The sequence below is a fragment of the Benincasa hispida genome, unplaced genomic scaffold (genome assembly GCF_027475165.1).
Source record: "Benincasa hispida cultivar pf3 unplaced genomic scaffold, pf3_genome.v1.1 HicScf651, whole genome shotgun sequence".
Taxonomy (NCBI): Eukaryota; Viridiplantae; Streptophyta; class Magnoliopsida; order Cucurbitales; family Cucurbitaceae; genus Benincasa; species Benincasa hispida.
This window is the reverse complement of record NW_028326769.1, coordinates 1-18,415: the sequence shown is the minus strand read 5'-3', so window position 1 is coordinate 18,415 and position 18,415 is coordinate 1. Positions and strand designations below refer to the sequence as shown.

The following is an 18,415-nucleotide window of genomic DNA, read 5'->3' as shown; positions in this document are numbered from 1 at the left end:
AATTCCTAGTGAGAAGTTATAAAAATCCGACGCCGCATAGTTCCTCATAGGAATGTTGCAGTTAGCAGCAAAAAATATGGAGTCTTGGGCTGGCCAATTTTCCCTTTGATTCTCTACGGTTGCCTCGTTATTATTAGCCATGCTTCTTTACTAGTTAATTCAACCCTAATGTGCTTCCGCGCGAATAATACACCTGATCTCTGGGTTCGCTTAGAATATCTGGATCACTCCAGAGCTCATAAGTCGTCAGACTGCTCTTCAGCGATAAACAACCAGTACAAAGAGATCTGTCCTGCAAAATATCACAAACATATTCAACACTAACCATTACCAATCCCCGGCAAAGGCGCCATAAACTTGGTCACTTGAAATTTGATGATGCGATGATATGCAATACTACTTCTAGATGTATGCATTGTTAATGAAATGCTTGTAGTATGCTATGCGTTGTCACAAGTTTCCTTGCATTGAAACCAAGTATAATTCCACCGCAAGTTTCTCGAAGTGATCCGAGGACGAACACAAGGATTACGTAGTTAATGTGTTACGTTTGTGATATATGTGACCGGGTGTTTTTCAATTAATAAAAAGTGTGTGTGTACAGGTATTTAAAATTGCGGTAAAGTAAAGTATATGGTAAAGTAAAGTTGCAGTAATACAATAAAATGCGATAAAAGTAAACTTAAGCTAATATGATACAAGATACAAGATACTGATACATGATACTGAGATTGAGACTGACTGTGAAGATTATACAAAGGGTCGTGTTATGCGGTGGCAAGTCTTTATGTATGAAACAGAGATAGAAAGGGTAATTAATATAAACATCGCAAGTTCATTAATTGCGTTAAAGATTTAACTACGGTTCTGCTTTCCTTTGGCATACACCTCTCGGTGATCAGCCGTGTTCCCACATCTCTATGGTGAAACAGGGATGAATGTAATGAACGCAAGCCTGCTTCCATCTCTGGAAGTACATCTCGCTTTAGTTAATGCATTCTTCTAACCTTTTCTTGACAAGCAGAATGGCATCTTCACTTCTGCTCTCACAGGTGAAGATGTCGTCTAGCATGCTTTAGCTAAACATATTTATTTCTTTAGCACAGATTAATTTACTTGTTTAATTCATTCTAATTACCAAGGGATTAAAAAAACATCATGGAGAAAGCTATTAATGGAGGAACGGAAATAGACAGAAAGATGGAGATGAAAATGATCATGACATTCAATACTAATATTTAGCGTCTGATACATGGTGTGAATGATAGAGATTAAGAAGATGAATACAATTGATGATAAGAGATAGAAACAAATACAGAAAGGTGCCAACGTCTTGACATAGATCTGGACGGTGGATTTGTTTGTCGGCGAACGGAGTGAATGGAAGGAAGAGCTTCCCTCTCAGGCTTGCTCGTCCGATAGGAGTGACCTTGGTACAGAGTTTCACGGCGGGGATTGAAAGGATTTGTCCTGAGACTCACCTCTCGAACTTGTCTCTTAAATCTTCCTAAATCTTCTCCGATCAGCACTCAAACCAGTCTCTCTCTCAATATACAAATATCAAATATGCCCGTATCAAGTATATCTTCTCATAGAATTCCAGAGGCTATTTATAGGCTCAGTTTTGACTCTCTGTAGAGTGGACCCCACTTTATTGTTATGGAAATTCCGGAAATGGTGGAGTGAATAGTCCTTCTGTTACGCGATCAATCCCATCAGAAATGCACAACAGTCATCTGTACATGTGTCTAGATCCTCCATAATTGCGTTGCTATTTTGCATCTTCGATAGTTTGCCCGCATGCGGTGTTGTTTTTTATTACCGCATGCAGTTGAAGTTGCGTTAATCGCTTAGCTCTTGATCGATTGTCGCATGCACCATCATTGCATTGATCGTCTATTCATTCCTGAATGATGGGCGCAATGTGACGTAGATGCGTTGCTTTTTTTCTTTTGAGCCATGAACACATGCGGTGACTTGATTTCCTACAAAACAGACTTGAAATATTCTTTTCTACCATCGCAATGGTGTCAGTGGGTGTATTGACGACAATTTATAATTCTCGCATTTCTTAGCTAATTTCTCTACAATTAATGAAACTTTCCTTTCTTTTGGCCGCAATATCTAAATAAAGCAGTATAAATAACTTGTATTTCTACAAGTTATCACTGGGCCACAGGGACTACCTAGACTTACATAGTAAGTTAGTCTACAGAACCCAAAACATGGACTCTGATACCAACTGTAATGACCCGACCCCTTAGGACTCAAGTTAGGTCGTTACTAAATACATGCATGCATGGAACTTAAAACGACACCCTTTTATGGTGAAATAAATGCTAAATAAATAGGTTAAGTTCAAAAGTTCTTCATTAAATTCAAATATATATAAAAAAAAAAAAAAAGAAAAAAAAAACAACAACAACAACAGGATACCCATAAATCATAAATGATAATAAATAAGTCTAAAAAAATTCTTAATAGTAAGTTTCAAACTTCAAAACTTAAATTAAAAAAAATATATGAAAAGAAATCTAAATCTCATGAGCATAAGCATAAAACTGGTTCTAGTGGCTCGATCACGAATTTCATTTGTCAATTGTAGGTGCATCTTTACCTTTAACTGAAACAGCAACATGAGAAAGGATGAGTATAAAATACTCAGTAAGTAACCCCACTACTGGGGTCAGGCTAGGCATCTATGTCCTCTAGATGCCTACCTCTGGTGGAACATAGAAACTGCTCTAGTTCTCATGGATATATACATACATGAAAAACTGATTTCTATCCTACTGTAGTTAAGTATGCCCACTACCTCTAGTAAGTCCCGTAGGACCCACAACCTCTGGTGAATCCTGAAGGAAACACAACTCCTGGTGAATCCCAAAGAAAACACAACCCCTGGTGAATCCCGAAGAAAACACAACCCCTAGTGAATTCTGAAGGATACACAATCTCTGGTGAATCCCGAAGAAAACACAATATGTGGTGAATCCTGAAGGAAACAAAATATCTAGTGAATCCCGAAGGAAACACAATATCTGGTGAATCCCGAAGGAAACACAATATCTAATGGCCATATAACTAATCAGTAAAGACAGTATCACAGTCTCAACATTACAATTATCACGATATGGTTTTATAACATACATATACACCTCAACATCATGGCTATATAATATGCATATATGTCTCAATATCCTCATATCAAATACAACCTCAGTGAATCAAGTATCATCTCTTACTAGCATGAGAGTATCTATGTGCACAAATAAATCTTTTAGATTCTCTTACAAAAACATATATCGGTCATACTATACTATCCGTCTATCATGTTATCGTTCTGCCATAATATTCATCTATCATGCTAGCATATATCTAGTGTCTAGCCCATGGGCAGTTCCAGTAGTAAGATTACTTACTCAAATCGTAAGTCCAAATATTTCCCTCCAAGCAACCACTCGATAATGAAACTCAAATTAAACCTATAACATAAACCCAACATTTAATTCACACTAAGGCCCAATTCCACCCATCAATTCATACCATCAACCCCAAAAATGATTTACCTAAAGTGTGGCTTGATCAACGGTCACTTCCAGACTTTGGCTCCAAAATCTCCACTAAAATCCACAAAGAAAAGCAACCTCTAATTCTGATGGACAGCGACTTTAAACCTTCAAAAAATAATAGTTAAATAATTACTTAATCCAACCATTACTGGTGTCCGAAGATCAACCTCAAGAACCATAAATGTTACCAAATTTCTTGTTGGACACGAACTCGAACCTGCTGAATAGCACGTTGCGCACTCCAAACTACTCCAATCTTGGATCTAAATTCCAAATATAATAGGTATCAACCAAAAAGTAAATCCAAAATTTAATGCAACCAAGAACCTTCAAAACTCAACTGATCTTACCCAAAACTTACCAACACTTACCGAAATTTTCCCTTCCACGAAGCTAGACAGCACCTCTGAATTTTCTCAAAATTCCAATGAAATCGAAACCAAGTCAAAGGAATCCACGAAATCCATCCAAAATGTGAAACCTTACCAAACATTCAGCCAAATACCAGAGACATGGCCGAAGGACTGAACGGCGGTGGTTAAACGAGTAGGGCGATGTTTGGACGGATGCAACTGACCGACGGGTCGAGATTGGCGACGAGCAGCGGTGGAGATCGGATACTGGGCTCGGTGGTGGAGAAGATTCAAACGAGCAACTTGACTGGATGAGGGAGTGGCTGGCACTGAAGAAAGGGACGATGAGGCAAACGCGGCTAGCCGACTCAGCGCACTTCAGATCTGGTAGGTCCAACAGCTTCAAGACCCAGGTGTGGATCTGCGGCAGATAAAGGGCTTCAGCATGTGGGGACGAGGCTCGGATGGCTGGGCTGCGCTGGAGCACTGAGCAGCTGGAGGCGGTGGTTCACGGATGGGAGTTCGACGTGCAGTTGAAACGAGCGAGGGAGGGCGGACGTGTGAGGAAGAAGAAGGAAAAAAGGATTTGTTTTATAAAATAATAATAATAATAATAAAAACTTAAAAGGAAATAGAATAACTTTTATTTTATTCTTTTCCTTATTCTACTTTATTTTATTAACATCTTTTCCTTCCCGAAATGAAATTAATTCCTGCCATTAATTTTCAAGTTGAATAATTTCAATGCCAATTCATTAATTTCCAAATTGAATAATTTCAACGTCAATAATTAAATTCCCGCAATTACACATAAGTCCAAAAATTCCAAAGATGCCCTCAATTAATAAAATTACTGAATTACATAAATAATAAAAACTCGAGGTGTTACACCTAGGGTGCCTCGAGGCGATGCGCAAAAACTTTATCCAACCTAACAAGAGAGACCGTGGGATATGCTGTTGCACTTCCCACTTCCACTTATTATGAATATTCTCTTCATCCACCTTGATATTGACCTACCCAAACACCATCCTTTAGAGAGACACTCCCAGGGTGCCACGAGGCTGAGCATAGGTCTCACGGTGTGGACAATAAAGGAAGAAACGCGAGAGGTTTAAATGAAGCATCAAATGCCCCAAGTACCTCCCATTGAATGTTCTACCTAGGGGTTCATGAGCCTAGACAATCCGGTTACTAATTTTAGTCTAAGTTATTCTTTAAGTCCACTCAAAAAAAAACTTTTGTCTTTGAAATAAAACGAGTTCAAGTAATCGTATTAAACTCTTTAATGGTTTGTCCTTAACCTTGCATGCATGCATCAAATCTATCTAATTCACCTTTCAGGTAGGTTCCCAGGTAGTGGTGTTCCGTTTTCGTCACCTTAAAAACCCCAGCCTAGACAGAACCTGCCTTAGACAAAAGGTCCCTTATAGATAGATTTGCTACACTTTAGCCTTTTATTAGTCAATTTAATCCAATTAAACTGATAAAAAGATTAAAGCCTAAGGTTTCTAATCATATTAGAACCCTGATCTTAGGTTTATCTCATCCAAGTTTTAAACATTTTCAAACCATGATTTAAACCTAAGTTGGCATGCATGTCTTTCTTATTGATTTAATTCTAATTTCTTTTTATAACCATTATAAAAGGAACAACTAAAACATACAATGCCACACAACGAGGTATTTATAACTCTTATAAATTAACCTATGTGTCATGCTTCATGCAATGTTCGGTCATTACAATACATAACATTTATATACAAGTAACAACCAAGCACACATGCTTTCCATACACCCTTATACTATAACAATTATAATATAAAGGTGATGAATGTCAATGCTTTATGCATGCATAAATATAACTCTTATATTATATGATGCATGAGCATGCTCTTACGTAATTTAAATCATGTTTATCTAAATCATAACACTTATAATAAAGAGATGAAGCATGACCAATGCATAATCTAAGGTGGGATTTTTCTATATGGCATACCATATGACATATAAATAAAACATACATACATCCCATGTATATAAACACAGATTAATGGACCGGAATGAACCAACTCATAAATCGGAATGAAAAAATCTATCTATTACATTTTTCCACCGAGAAAACCAGTTCACAGGCGAACCGGGTCTTGAATCGTCGGCCGAAGCTCCCATTGTTTAGTAAACGCCTCCAGGTAAACGATCACGTATCATACAAGATGAAAACACGCGGATGCTAAATGATCATTTAGACGACAACGAAGCCGCAAAGCCCGATCGTTTAAATGATCATTTAACACACAATAGGTAAACGATTTACTACGCGATCGTATAGTCAATAACTAAGCGATGAAACTTACTGAGCTATATGATCGTCTAGTGCTCACGCATAAAACAGCTCCCGAGTATTCGATACTTAATGATCGTCTACCTCATCGTCTATATGACCTGACCAATGCTTGGTTGTCTTCATTCTCAAAGAACAGCTACCCTTGTTACGAAGCTTCTTCACGAACAACTCGTAGACTCAAACAACTTTGAAATTATAGACTCGATAGCAGTGAATAATACCCAGAAAACATAAGGGCCTTTACAATTAACTTGAAATGTAAAATAATTTAACAAACCAGTGACTTCATCCCAAAAACTCCATTAATCCACACATCTAAAAACGAGTAACGCTTAAAACAGAGAGTAGATATGCTTCACCCACCGAGAATCTAAATGCAATTCTTTGCATCAATGAATTTGGAATATCATAAATCTGGCTCTTATACCAATTGAAGGAACTCTTATACAAGAGTACCTATGAGCGGAAATGGATCTTTCCAAAGACATTGTGACAGAAATACCACATTTATATTCAAACAAACAGATATGCACAATACTGTAAATTACCGACATGCTTTAAGATTAACAAACAGGAGAACAAGTGTCCCACCCTGCCCAAGACCACCTTCTTAGCCTAGAGAAAGGCGTGATTGCAGCAGTCACTAAACCTTGGGCTGACACTTATTGCCTAATAACTCTTATGGAATAACTCTGATACCAATTATAATTCATATGCAACGGGACGTCTTTAGGCCCACAATTTATTAACTTAGAAACATAATATGTTTCGAGTCATTACAACACTAGATTTACAAGTCTCAAAACCCACAAACCCTAGTCCCTATATGAACAATAGTAACATGTGTACAATATTAACAGTAACCACCTAGCAAACGATTACAAGTCTTTTGGTCCTTTAGTGGCAGAGAAGATGCAGAGCTATCTTCAGAGGATTTGACCGCTACTTATGGGGGGGAAAACAAAACATTTGAAAATGGGGTGAGCTTACGCCCAGTGAGTGACCGAGAAAACATAGTAAAGTCTCATGCATGATTCCAGTAAAGATTTTAACGCATGCTGGATCAAATCAACACATATAAATAGTTTTTCAACAATTTCTCACACACGCATGCGTTCAAAACATAATTCACAACTTGCTTGGAAATCACTTCATAAAACTAGTAGGCATGAGAATATTCTTGAAAACATGCTTTCTATAACACGTTGTAGTCAAACAGTTTAAGCAAAATATTTTAGTCAAAACATTTTAGCCACTCACCTTAATTTCTTAGGAGCTTTTCACTCTAGTGGCTCCTCGGGCTCCTTTTCACCCCTAGAATCCAGATTCAAATTACATCTTAGATTACTCATAGTTATGAACCCTTTTTTAAAATACTTCCTTCTACAAACTTATTCTAAAATGTCTTAGAAAACTTACCCTAAAATTTCAGCTCAGAAATTCTCGCGGTTCAGCCGGAATCACAGATTCTCCAAGACTGGCCCAGACTAATCTGACAGTCTGACCCTTCTGCCTTCTTTTCAATCTCCAACCCAATTCCTTTGATTTCCCTCCGGCAGCCCCACTCTGAAGACTAGACTTCCAGAGCTTTCAAATGGCTTTGGAATTACTCTAAACACACGAGTATATTGGGATATCTTCTCGTCCAAAATTGATGCGTTCTGCTCAACCCTCACTGCTTTCCCTCTCTTTTACAAAATTGCTGATTTTGTGATTTGAAAATGAAGTTCCAAAGGCTCTATTTATAGGCGTCCAAATTTTCCCTGGTGTTGACACCACCTAGTTGGCTGCATGGCCAAGTATTTACCTCTCCCCTTATCAAAGCAAGCTTGCATCATTTTGGCCCAAAGTGTCTTCTTCATATGTGTCCTCCACAATTCCTTAGCCCTTAAGAATTTCTCCCAAGAAGACACATGGTTTGGCTAACGTTTGCCCTTGTGACCTCACCCTTCGTATGTGTTCAAATTAGGGTTTTCAACACATAATCCACAATAACGCAGCCAAATTCAACGCATAGGTGCTTACCCGGCCGTTCGATGCATAGGCGAGGCCCTTCGACATTTGTATGGGCGGGGCGTTCAGCACCGGACGAGGCGTTGTTGCACACACAAGCTGCTCTCACTCTCTCCACTCTCACTCCCTCCCACTTTCTCGCTGGTCCCGCTTTCTCCACTCTCGCCCTCTCCCACTTTCTCGCTCAAAATCTCGCTCTCTCTAACTTTCTTGCTCAAAATCTCACTCTCTTCCACTTTCTCGTTAGTCTCGCTCTCTTCCATTTTCTCTCTCAAAATCTCATTCTCTCCAATCTTGCTCTCTCCCATTTTCTCTTTAATCTCGTTAATCTTGTTGTTAGCTACTGTGAACCTTGTTTGTCTCCGTGTAACTTCTACACATTTTCCCACCACTTTGTACCACTTTTACACGAATTTTTCAGATTTTCTCCAAATCATTTTCCATATTTTTCTCAGTTCTTCAATCCTTTCTTTAGCCATAACGCATTTCACATAAATTTCATACTTAGCCAATTTTTCCCAAATTTTCCAAACTCAATTTCCATATTTTTCTTTTCAAATCCTCATTCCTTCTTCACCATTCCACACTAACTTTCTCATCAACCTACTTGTTATATAAATTTCATAGAATTTTACCAATTAAAGCTCAACTTAAATTATTCAAGGAAAATCTACTTAACACTTAGAAATTTCCTTCCCTTTAACATAGGATTTAACTTTCACTTAGTTAATTCCTTTTATCACTTGTTTAAGTAAGGAAAATAGAAATCCGGGTTTCATAACAAGAGAACTTACCAGTTGAAGACTCTCTTCAGCAGAAATCTCGCTCTCTCCACGAACGGACGCTCTCGCTCTCGCTGGAACGTCAAGCTATCATTTAGCAACACCCGATCGTCTACCACAAACGGACTCTATACGAACAAAAGGAAGATGGGGATGACACCACCACTTGGAACCCTTAGTATTCTTGGTATGAGAATCCAAATAGTGGACTCTATTCGAATTTGGTAAAGGGGGGGAGGAAAAGAGATCGTATACAACGATCAAGCAAGTGGGAGAAAGCTGAGTCTATCGTATAGACAAAGTGCTTGATTGTTTAGGTGAAGTACAAGATCGTGTAGTAAAAAGGCAGCGATCGTCTATACGATCATTTAGTAAATGCTCGGCACTAGACAATCGTTTAGGAAAAGATAAGCGATCATTTAGAAAGATGGCGTGTGCGTGTAAGCAATCGTGTAGTAAAAGCGAGCTAACATATAGACTCTAATTTTACTAAGTGATAGGCAGCACACTACTCTTGAGCAATTAACCATGTTCTTTACAAAATGAAAACAATTTTCATTTTATTCTTCAGTTACAAAAACCGAATGGAACTTCCCACTAACGCACAGTTACCAAGAAAACGGCGTGCACAATTATCCCATAATTGTCAAAAATTAAAAAATAAATATAATCATATTATATTTATTAACCTATAGTTTAATATCATATTTCAACCATAGTGTTTTCTCCTCCACTAGATATAAATCATATTTATATCCATTTTCCTCCAATTAATGTATCTCATACATAAAGTCAATCATATCATATATAATTAACGAGTTCAATTATATCATATATAATTGAACTCCCTCTTGTCAATTTGAACATTTCAAACTGACCCAAAAACTTATCCTCAACTTGAATCCATTGAGCTACCAAGGGGACCTTATGGACCTATGGCTCTAAGCTCCAACGGTACATGAATAGCTGACTAAACTCTTTAGCCACGAGATTCACCATCTGTTAACTGCCAGGCATTCCACTAAAGACCGACAGTTGAACTCTTCTGACCACAGATATATTTCTGTGTCCATTGGATATAACCAACCAACAGTACAATAACCCTTCACAGATGTTCATAAGTACAGCTGGGCCAATTTACCGTTTTGCCTCTGTAGTTACATTTAACTCCTTAAGTACCACTGATCCCTCTAATGAACAATACAACGTAGTCCTATTATGTGTGGACACCTCTTGGGCCATGAGAAGGTGTGTGGTGCAACATCCTTGAAGCCCCATGATCAGCCCTTAAGGGAGAAATCTATCTCCTTACCCCTGCTTCGGGGAAGGAGTGAATTTCATCTTATGTAGTTGAGTTCCCAGCTCCGAAATCAGACGAATCCCCAAAGTGGTAGATTTGATTCGGCGACCTGGCCACTCGCACCCATGCAAATCAAAGGACCACCCTCAATGGTAGAAGTTCCCAACTCACTTAGGATTGAGATCATGTTACCTATAGTCATCCTAGTGAAGTGAAGTCTCTGTCATGAACAATGTTATATAATGAGACGTTAATACTTCGTGGTCAAGTCTTATATAAATTCTTTGTATAGGATTCCCCCGCTCGCATGTCCTCACATGAATGATCAGGATCAGACCATTTGTAGCAAGTCATAACACTTGTAACTATTCCACAAAGCGGGCTGCATCTGTAAAATTACCAAGATAAGGTTTCCCTCCTTTATCCATATACTACAAATCATTTTGGTTATCACTTAAGACATGATCCATTTTTATGTCACCACATACATGCTTAAGTTACATAATGACAATTAGGGATTTAAGTTTATTGGTTTGTGGTAAAGCAAATAAAACATCCAATGTGCAAAGTCAAATAGTGAAGAAAATATCATATATTATACATCACAAGCGTTCGTACAAACTGTGTTTACAAACTACAGGACATAAGAATTTAGAGCATCATCCCCAACAAATATATTTGTAGTGTGAAGAATGCAGTTATTGGTCTTTAGTGGAATGCTCGACAGTTAACGGATGGTGGATATTGTGATTAAAGAGTTTAGTCAGTTATTCACGTACCGTTGGAGCTTCAAGCTACAGGTCCATAAGATCCCCTTGGTAGCTCAATGGATTTAAGTTGAGAATCAGTTTTTTGGTTAGTTTGAAGTGTTTAAATTAACAAGAGGAAATTTGATTATATATGATATAGTTAAATTATTTCAATTATATGTGATATAATTGATTTGATGTATTAGATACTTTGATTGGAGAAATTAATATAAATATGATTTATATTAAATATCATAAAGGAGAAAAGAACTATGGTTTAAATATTACGTATGATATGATAGTAAAACTATAGGCTATATATATAATATGATAAATTAGTTATTATATTTATTTATAATAAAACAATTATTAGATAATTGTTGGTAGTTATTTGTTTCTCCTTTAACCGATTGAGTGGGAGGTTTCTACCAGTTTTAATAACTGAAGAATAAAAGTGAAAATAATTTTCCTTTTTCATAGAATCACAACACATTCGATCGAATGAAAAGAAAAATCTATACGATAGCCTTTGAAAGAGTGAATGACGAGCGAGTTTACTAGACGACAGCTTCTCGTTTACTAGACGATCAAGTACCCAGTCTATATGATAGACTAAACCTTTCTCCTACTTTCTCCTACTTACTCGATTGTTTAACTCGATCATATACTTCCTCCTTCCCTCTACCAAATCCACATAGAGCCTACACCTCCTGGATTCTCACACCGTGAGTACTAAGGCAACCGAGTGGTAGTGTCGAGTGTTTCTGTTCGAGGATTGAGTCTTACTCGATTGGCTTTAAGGATCTGGCAGTTCATGAGTTGCCCTAGTTGTTCGTTGCATTCGTGCTTGTGATCGAGTTTGTTAGGACACATGACTTGTGTAGATCAATGGAATGCTTGTAGAAGAGTTCTTCAAAGGTATGTCACTTGATTCCTTTTGGTTTTAAATGAAAAAATGTTGTAATTTACTTGATGATGCATAATCGTTCTTGTTTGTTTGTAAATGCGTTGTTCTTTCACAATGTTTTTTTTAACGATCTTGCTTCCGCTCACTGGCTATCTTGTTAAAGAGTTCCTTCAGATACCTGTTCAAAGAAATGAACTTCCAACACAACATTCAAACAACAACATTCTCTCAACAGAACTACCAGAGTTTTTAGCATACTATAATATTCAAACAAACTTCTTAGTAATTTGAGCACAAATTGATTAAAACTTGTATGAGCACAAATTGCAATATATGAGCACAATTGCAATATATGAGCACAAATTTGAGAGTCATAACATTTCTAGGTGAAGAAACCTTAACCAAAAGAAAAAAACGTAATCACACTCATATTTAACTAAAACCAAACAAAACTATAGTGTACCAATTTCACCTTCAATTCTATTGAGGGTGGGAAAGTATGATTTTGCAACAGGATGGAACTTTGGAACCCCCACCTAAATTCTATCATTTTATTGACCTCTCCCACCCAAGCCTAGAATGCATGAAGTATATATACACATATATCTAGATAACTACCTCAAAAGCTTCCAAATCCAAGATTTTAAAACATTGACTTACCCTACGAAAATCACTTGTAGCATGACATGTAAATAAAATTGTGCAAAGTAGGCTTTTGCAAATCAACACAATTAGCATGAAATCAAATTTAGAGAGTTGAGGGCTTCAAGAATCAAGAACTACCTCCACTGATTGAATCCACATTCCAGTCAAACTAAATAGAAGACTTAATCCAAAACAGAAACAAGTTCTTGTAGATTCTAGCATCCAATTTCAAAGATTCTGCAGAACAAAAAACAGGAGAAAAAAAACCAATTACATATGTTAATGAACTAACATTTCTTCTCACCTTCAAAGTCAATGAGATGTCCATCGTGTACTCCATACTCAAAATCTTCCTGTGAAATGGAACACGAAATTACTAACATCTCTGTCCTGAAATTAACTGACATAGAATTTAATTTTAGTTTTAAATTAGTCAACTACTACACATCATCAGAAAGAAGATAATTAATATAAAAACTGAATATAGGTAACGTTCAAAAGCATTTTTTGGAGACAAACAATAACAAGGAAATATTAGGTAACCTTAAGCTTGTGAACTTAACAATATTCAATACTAAGACCTAAATTTGTTTATATCAACATGAGACAAACACAAAAGAACACAAATAAAATATTTTCAAGATTAAAATATAACCCAAGAAGATGTTTTATAAGCCTATTAACCACTAAACAAAAAGATGAAAGCAAGACCATCAAATAGTTCATATTCTTGAACTAATTTTTATTTCAACATTTCAGAATTTTATGAACCATAATCAACAAAAATACCTAAATTTTCTTATATTAAAATTTGAGATAAAAATAAAATAACAAATAAAATTTTAAAGGCTAAAATATAACTTTTTTAAAATAAAAAAAAAAGTTCTATTATACATTTGAACCACACCGAGCAAGACTATCAAACAAGCACATATTCTTGAACTAATTTTATTCCAACATTTCAAAATCTCAAGAAGCTTAATCATTGGAATAAAAACAAAATGAATGAAATAACTTTAAATTACTAAATTGAAGATATATATATAACGAAAATTTTACCTTTGGAGCAAGCAAACAACTCAAACAACCCATACAAAAATGTGAAGAGCTTCACTCAATCCACAAGCTTGAACGGATCTGACCTAAAGTTCAAAAATTGGAACAGATCTAAAAAAAGAACTTGCACAGACGAATTTGAAGACCCACGAGTAGATCGGGCAAATAGACGACTGGATCTGAAAAACTCACGACCAAATCTACAGATCTAACGCCAGTGATGATCTGAACGAAGAATGATGATACTGAATGCACAATCTGAGATCTGAACACATGCTGATGAACGGTGAGATGTTTGTTCGCTGACTGAGCTGACCGCAGATTTGATGATGGAGATGACAAACGTAGATCTAACAAACGTCAGACCACAGTCGCTTGCTCCAAAGACGATGAAATTGCTAACGAACAGTGAGATTTGCACCTCCACGAACGGAGTTGACGACGGAGCTGACAAACAGAGCTGAGTGAGATTTGCACCTTCATGAACAAAGTGAGAAAGGAGAAAAGTGAGATTTGGTCAAATGGAAGAGGGTTTAGAGGAAAGAAGTGATAAAGGAGAGAAATGAAAGATAGAGAAATGAAAGAGAGGATATTATTTTTTAAAGGGAAAAAATAAATGGACATAAACCGACATTGTAGCCTATTTAAAATATATCTTTAATGTCGGTTTAAAACCGACATTAAAGATCTTTTTTTTTTTTATAAAGCAAAATTATACATCCATTTTTAGTTTTTTCAACCGACATTAAAGCCCAGATTTCTTGTAGTAGCAATGTAACAGGCCAAAAAGGAAAGAGTTCAAACTAAGGATGTTAGTTGAAAGGCAGCTAAGCTAGTCAGCCTTGGTCCATAGTTAACCAAAGAGGGGGCGACACGTGACACTAAATGAACTGAAGTCTAATGGCAGATGGCATGGAAGCAACACGACCACTAATAACAAAATAGCTGGAGCTGGAAGGGTAAAGCGATAAGGAAGATCGACAAAAAGAAGCAACGGATTATCCAAGGAACATAAAGATAGAGCAACTACAACTCCACCTAAGGGACAGAAGATTAGGCTAGGAAGCTGGTTGAATCCTAATAAGATTGGCCAGGAAATATTCCAGATCAGCTCATGACCTAGGGTACACCTTCGATATAAAGGGCAAAAATCTACGGTGAACCTATCTTTGAGGTAGGCCTGATATAGTTGGGCACATAACTTCTCATGAGATGGAGAAGCACATTGGAAAACCGATTGGACCTTAAAAGGGTTTTGCTCGATAGGCCCAACAGGCTCTAGCAAGTCCGAATTGAGTTTCACGACGTAATGACGAGGAAACTCAAGGCAAAATAGCCAGAAAAACCACGAGCCCTAACTTGAAAGTGGAGGCTAATGTTACGGATGGATTCTAGAACCAAAGGCAAAAGTATCAATCAGAAAGATAAAAGGAAGTGGACTATGAAACGAATAAATGGGTTGGCTCATCCCGACCGAGGACCCAAGTACATAAGGAAGAAGTTCGGATCAGCCTAAGTAAGAAGACCGAACCAGTCGACCTCGGTCTGATCATAATTCATATTCCGATAAAAAATCTTGACCAAATAAGGAATATGAGAAGGATCGAAGCCTATAAATACATCATTATAACTCCCTATGAGGTAACTTAAACTTCTGACTTCTTCTCTATTCTATAATTGATATTACGCTATCAATGATAGCTTATATCTCTAGTATCATGCTATCAGTGATAGCTTCTATCTCTGATGTCTCAAGTGTTTAATGTGAACAATCTTATCAATGTTTAATTTTTGAAGAATTTATTTCATCGTTTTAATTACTTGAATAACTAAATGATATAAATGCCTTCTCTCACTAGAAAGCTGCAACTATCAGATAAGCATTTTGACATTAGTTATAAACAAAAGCTATCGGTGATAGCTTTTATTACTGATATCATATTATTAGTGATAGAGGTTATCACTGATCTAATGTTAATAATTGAACAACCTGTTGAACATCAAGTATTTATATCAACAAAATTGCAATTTCATTTATGAAAGTATAAAACTAAAAGATATGCATTTCAAAATAAAAATGTCTTGTAAAAGCACAACAATTTAGTTTCAAACAAAATCATAACCATGACAATCCATTGTCAAACAAAAACCTATTTATTGTCAAACAAACACCTAATTATTACAAGCAATCAAAGTTGTGATATTTTGAGATCAAAGCTTGGACCATCATTCTTCCACCTTGGAGAATGCATGCTTGAGACACCTTTGGATACACCTTTGGAGATACCTTTGGAGACACCTTCTTTTTGTCTTTTCTTGGATTTTTGCATTCTTCAAAATTTTCTTGGTTGGTTTTGTTTGCATCTTCGGCCTCTTCTCAACAACAAGTCCTCCATATTTTTAGCTGCAACCTTTAGCCTATACTTTTTTAGACTCTTTTTAAGAGTCTTTTCAATAACCTAAAAATCATGAATTAAAAAACAACATGACATCCAGAACTACATGTAAGGGGGCACAAATATATATAAGGTTCAAAGTTTAACCTATATACGTCTAGATTTATAGATCATAAACTTTTAAAAAAATTAATAGGTCTATGAATTCTCGATTTTTGTATTTAACATATTCTTAAAATATCAATTATACATCTAGTAAGTTGTTTACTTATTTGAAAATATTATATTAAACATTAAATTTATTTGTGTGCTTCATAATTAAGATTAGACATCTTTTAAAAATTAATTTTTCTATTAACTGTGATTCAATTTGACACAAAATATTATATTTTTGCTTTATAAAATAGTTAATTTTTTAAATTTTTTAATATTAATAAGATCTATTAAATATAAAATTGACATTTTTAAGGATTAGAGTCAAAATTGAAAATTTAAGGATTTATTTTTAATAATTTTAAAAACTAAGATACTAAACTTTTAATTTAACCTTCATATCATTGTTATTTAAAAATGCAAAGGTATATGATATTTAGGTCCATTATACTAATTACAAAACTATTAAAAATCTTAATAGAATTATTCACCTAAATATATAAGCAAAAATCAATCAATTAATTTTCATAAAATAATTTATAAAGATCCAAAAGTATTTATATATATATGAGAGAGATTTTTAAAAAAAATAAATAAATTTCTTGACCGGTACTAAAAACTAAAATATGATACATATTTTTTAAAATGAAATATTAGAAATTTAAATAATGGGTTGTTTTCAAATATACAAAAATGAACCAAAATATTTACAAAATATAGCAAAATTTTGGAACTATCAATGATAGATGCTTATAGATATTGATAGACTTCTATCAGTGCCTATCAATGTCACTGATAAACACTGATAGAAGTCTAGTGTCTATCAGTGACTGTTAGCGTCTATCATTGATAGTTCTAAATTTTTGCTATATCTTGTAAATATTTTCAGCAGTTTTACCATTTGAAATAATTTTCCTTAAATGAAATGTAAATTTATCTGGTATATTATTCATTTATATGCAGATATATATATAAGAAATGGATCAAAATTTCTTCTTTAAAAAAAAGAGTAAGATCAAAATTAAAATGGAAAAGTAAAATTTCTACGGTTCGACACATGGACGTGATGTGTAGGTTGAGAGCAAGTGTGTGCCTCCCTCTTCACCTCTCGACCAAAGTTGTATTTTAGTTTCTAAAACAAAACGAAATAATATATATTATACATACATAAAATTTTTATATTTAATGGAAATCAATATACATATATATAAAACGTCACCAGTTGAGAGGGGCATGTGCCCCACCCCGGTTCCTTAATAGATCTGTCCTTGTCTATCAATACACTATCAGTAAAGTAAATAAAGCTTACTATCATTTGTGCTATCAGTGATAGAAGCTATCATGGATAGTATGTTATTAGTGATTAGAGACTATAATACGATATTAGTTATGGAAGCAACTACTGATAGCATGCTAATCCTACACTTCAAAACATCAATCAATCAATACTTACCTTCTTTTTATCCTTCTTTTTTTCCCTTATTTTTTTCATCTACATTCTCTTGCTTTTCTTTATACTTACCTTCTTTTTATCCTTCTTTTTTTCCCTTATTTTTTTCATCTACATTCTCTTGCTTTTCTTTATCTTTACCTTTCTTTTCTTTTTGATTTTTCTCTTCATCTTGCACTTCTACATTTTCATTATCTTGTTTTTGTTGGTCATTTTCTTGAGCCTCCTTGTATTTATTTTCTTGAACCTTCTTTTCTATAGCCTCTTGTCCTCAACAGTTTCAGTTTCAACTTTAGTTTACATGCATATTGATGCATTATTTTATGCGGTGAAATAATAAAAGGGATTGCGATGATGAAAAATGTGTTGTGCAACAAGTTTTCTCAACAGAACCCAAGTATAAATCCTACTAAGTTTCCTGGTAAGCCAAGGGTCGAACTCAGGGACTAAGAAAAACAATATGCAGCAATAATTTTTATATTACTTTGCAGTAACAAATAAATCAAAGAGTTGTCAGTTTTTTGTTTACAGTATAGAAGGTATGCAGCGGAGTTAAGAAAAGAGCTCATATTACGGAAGATGCGATGAATATGCCGGGGAATGGGTTGAGAAGCGGTTCAGCTAACACTTCCTAGGATTGCGTTCATGTTATGCGATCATGCTACACATATACAATAGCAAATCATTTCTCA

The 18,415-nt window shown here is 35.5% G+C and overlaps 1 long non-coding RNA gene across 1 annotated transcript; it reads right to left on the bottom strand.

Moving 5' to 3' along the window:
* Nucleotides 1-2,567: 2,567 nt before the first annotated feature.
* Nucleotides 2,568-4,466, bottom strand: LOC150030049 (uncharacterized). The gene is made up of 4 exons (XR_016527193.1): nucleotides 3,944-4,466; nucleotides 3,761-3,835; nucleotides 3,570-3,677; nucleotides 2,568-3,485 (listed from the first exon to the last, which is right to left on the bottom strand). It is a non-coding gene; the product is annotated as an uncharacterized LOC150030049 (long non-coding RNA).
* Nucleotides 4,467-18,415: the final 13,949 nt, after the last annotated feature.